General features: G+C 54.9%; 1 protein-coding gene across 1 annotated transcript in view; it reads left to right on the top strand.

Moving 5' to 3' along the window:
* Nucleotides 1-466: 466 nt before the first annotated feature.
* The window catches only part of TM4SF19 (transmembrane 4 L six family member 19), a 15,879-nt gene continuing 12,279 nt past the window's right edge, over nucleotides 467-4,066 (top strand). Inside the window, exon 1 of the mRNA XM_023214823.3 lies at nucleotides 467-1,020. The gene's annotated coding sequence lies outside the window, so the exon portion shown is untranslated. The remainder of the gene's footprint in view (nucleotides 1,021-4,066) is intronic.

Below are 4,066 nucleotides of genomic sequence, written 5' to 3' on the forward strand. Positions count from 1 at the left end.
ATACAAAGATTAGGCCGGGCGCGGTGGCTCAAGCCTGTAATCCCAGCACTTTGGGAGGCCGAGACAGGGGGATCACGAGGTCAGGAGATTGAGACCATCCTGGCAAACACGGTGAAACCCCGTCTCTACTAAAAATACAAAAACTAGCCGGGCGAGGTGGCGGCGCCTGTAGTCCCAGCTACTCAGGAGGCTGAGGCAGGAGAATGGCGGGAACCTGCGAGGCGGAGCTTGCAGTGAGCTGAGATCCGGCCACTGCACTCCAGCCTGGGCGACAGAGCGAGACTCCGTCTCAAAAAAAAAAAAAAAAGATTAGCCTGGCATGGTGGCAGGTGCCTGCAGTACCAGCTACTCAGGATGCCGAGGTGGGAGGATTGCTTGAGTGTGGGAGGTGGAGCTGGCAGTGTGCCGAGATCACGCCACCGCACTCCAGCCTGGGTGACAGAGTAAGACCCTGTCTCAAAAAAAAAAAAAAAGTTAGGAGTCTAGTACAGGAACCATGCCACACGTCGAGTCAGCCAAGGGCAAGGTAAGGAGAGTGATGAGGAAAAAGGGATGGCTGCCCTGCTTGGTGCTGTTCTGCCAAAGAGCCCAGATTCTTTGCGGGGTGGCAGATGAGGACAGGAACAGCTGGGTGTGGAAAGCGTTGCTGCCTGGGAGAGCGGAGGGTGAGGTGTTTCTCACGGGTGCATCCAGTGACTCAGCAGGACCGTGGCGCTCATGAGGCCTCCTGTTTCCTGCTTTAGAATCACATGGAAGTGAGCAGAGGGTGGGTCATCAGGACAGGGCTCTCCGAGGAGCGGAAGCGCCTTCAATGCAGGCCTGTGGGCAGGGGCGTGGGGCGCACACACGCCTGGGTGACCTCTGCGTATGTAGAGAGCCTCCCTGGGCCTCCTGGAAAGAGTCCTGGAAAGACAACCCTCAGGTCCAGCCCTGGGGCTGCAGGGGTGGAGCCCCACTCTGAAGAGCCAGCCTTTCTCCGGGTTTTTTCTCTCCCATTCTGATTCTTGACACCAGATGCAGGTAAGCAGAGATGAAAGGGTGAGGTGGCGGCCAGGGAACAGCGTAGCCTCACATGAGAGTGCCCGTTTCCACTCCAGTGGGCCTGGCTCTGCAGCTTGGCGGCTGTGTGGCTTTGCGCAATTCACTTACCTTCTCCTTTTGCCTCCGTCTGTCAACTTCTGGCCTTTGCACCTAGGATACTCTTCCCTGCCTAGTACTTCACTGTCCCTCAAGTTTGGGCATGGGCAGCCTTTCCTGCGGGAGGCTTCGTTTTGCTTCTGCCAGATAGGATTCGGTTCCTCCACGTGCTTCCATGACGCCTTAAGTTGGATGCCTCTGCCTGGTACTTACTGCAACCAGCGGCGAATCCAGCGAGTCTGCAGCAAACTCAATCCTTGGCTTCTCGGGGGAAAGATTCAGCTGAGGGGCAGAAGTGGGTTTAAGGCAGAGGGAGAGGCTGAGGCAAGCTTTAGAGAAGGAGTGAAAGTTTATTAAAAACTTTCAGAGCAGGAATGAAAGGAAGTAAAGTACACTTGGAAGAGGGCCAAGTGCGCGACTTGAGAGACCCAAGCGTGCCATTCAGCCCTTGACTTGGGTTTTCTACACTGGGATGGTTCCGCGGTCTGCGTCTCTTCTCCCCCGATCTTCCCTTGGGATGCGCTGTCCGCACGCCCCAAAGTCTGCCGCACAGGCACTTGGGAGGGGCCGCATGCGCAGTGGGTTTACTGAAGTCGTGCGCATGCTCACTGGAGGCGCTGTTCCCTTACAGCGGAGCGGCGCTGGCGGACCGTCAGGAACCAGCTAAACTCCGCCATTTTGCTTCTTAGTGCACATGCTTGGGCGCTCACGCCCAACCCCTGAGCTCTTATCAGGAAGCTGCTGATCACCAGGTTCAGGTATTTTCCATCTGTTGGGAGACTGTCTTTCCCCGACGCTGGCTGTGACCAATTATTATTTTAGAAAGACTGTGACAACTGCCTGGCCATCCCCTCAGTCACCCGACGTTACTGGGGTCGGGGCCTTCTCCGGCCCTGCTGGTGTCTGCTCTAACACTTACCACACTTCATTAGGATTGCTTTTTTGGCCAGCCTGACCCACATGGTGAAAACCCGTCACTACTAAAAACACAGAATTAGCTGGGGTGGTGGCGCATGCCTGTAATTCCAGCCACTAGGGAGGCTGAGGCAGGAGAATGGCTGGAACCCGGGAGCTGGAGGTTGCGGTGAGCCGAGATTGTGCCACTGCACTCCAGCTTGGGCGACAGAAGCGAAACTCTGTCTCAAAAAAAAAAAACAAAAAACAAAAAACAAAAAACCTAGAATTGCTTTTTGCCTTAGCTGTGTCCCCAGTAAACTTTAAGCTCCTCAAGAAAAGGGATTACATCTTTTTCATCATGATATCCCTAGCCCCCAGCAAGTGCCTGTCAGGTAATGATCACTTAATAAATATCTGACTGAAGAAAGAATGAAAGAAAAGGCTTGCTAGGTGGCGAGGGAGATCCACAGGGGTAGAGAATGTGCGTTCTCTTCCTCCATGGAATTGAGCCGATCACTTCTGTTGTTGCCCTGACATCTAGCCGATGATTTGCTCACCTAGATGATTTGCTCACCTAGCCAGGACCTCAGGACAGAACAAGGAAATCCCCAACAGCCTGGTTTTAAGGTTCTACCTTCTGATCTTGCTTGTCTCTTCAGATATCAAATTAGCCCACCTCTTTGCTCACCTCCTGGTTCACATTTTTGGAAGCGTTTCTCCAAATGTTACGATTTCTAGGGGAAATAAAGTCAGGAAGAGGAGGTGAAATTCACAGGAGGCCGCAGCACGGCAAGCGCTTTTAATGTTTGACTGGCGGACAGCCAGGCCTCTGAATTCCACTCATCCCAAAGCCATGCTCCAGCTGGTAGTTTTCCCCTCGTTGTCCATCATTTTTAGTTTCCCCTTTAAGACTTTTCTGACCTGGGCACAGTGGCTCACGCCTGTAATCCCAGCACTTTGGGAGGCCGAGGTGGGTGAATCACCTGAAGTCAGGAGTTCAAGACCAGCCTGGCCAACCTGGAGAAACCCGGTGTCTACTAAAAATACAAAATTAGCCGGGCGTAGTGGTGGGCACCTGTAATCCCAGCTACTCAGGAGTCTGAGGCAGGAGAATCGCTTGAACCCAGGAAGTGGAGGTTGCAGTGAGCCAAGACCGGGACATTGCACTCTAGCCTGGGCAACAAGAGTGAAACTCTGTCTCAAAAAAAAAAAAAAAAAAAAAAAAAGACTTTTCTGATGGGAAAATTTGTGGAGAAGAGATTGTCAGGGGGGTAGATGTTGGTGAAGTGTCTAGACGGTCCTTTCTCAAAGGTGGTGTGATTTGAAGGCACTGAATGCGTTCCTGCACTAGGGCGTCTCCTGGCCCTATGATCTAGAGCACCTGCTTGAGAGGCCACCACACACCCATCTTTCCTTGGGCCCCCGTCAGTCATCTGAGTGGGCAGTGGGTTAAAGTTGAGAGTTGCTGACACCCTGGGTGGTTAATTTGCCTCAATACAGAATTACACACTGAAAGCCTCGCACTGCATGATGGGACCCTCTCGGAGGGAGGCTGTGCGGACATGTGGGGGCATGGCAGCGCTGCGGGCCGCTGTGAGGGGGGCTGTTCTCCACAGTCGCCCGGCTCCCAGGAGCAGGACAGGCTCCTTGCTGTGACTGAGGAGTCCAGTGGCCTGGCAGCCAGAGGGTTGACGGGGAAGAGACACCCCATCCCTCCCAATTCCTGATCCCACCCTGCCCCAGGACCCTTGGGTCGCCGGGGTAAGGGTCACCGTTAGTTCATATTCTACCCCCACCCTCCCAGGACACCCCTCCCCTCTCCTGCCCCCACCCTCCCAGGACGCCCCTCCCCTCTTCTACCCCCACCCTCCCCGTGTACCCCTCCCCTCTCCTGCCTCCACCCTCCCAGGATACCCCTCCCCTCTCCTACACCCACCGTGCCAGGACATGCCTCCCCTTTCCTGCCGCTACTCTCCCAGGACACCCCTCCCCTCTCCTGCCCCCACCCTCCCAGGACACCCCTCCCCTCTCC

This window comes from Piliocolobus tephrosceles, chromosome 2 (genome assembly GCF_002776525.5).
Source record: "Piliocolobus tephrosceles isolate RC106 chromosome 2, ASM277652v3, whole genome shotgun sequence".
Lineage (NCBI taxonomy): Eukaryota > Metazoa > Chordata > Mammalia > Primates > Cercopithecidae > Piliocolobus > Piliocolobus tephrosceles.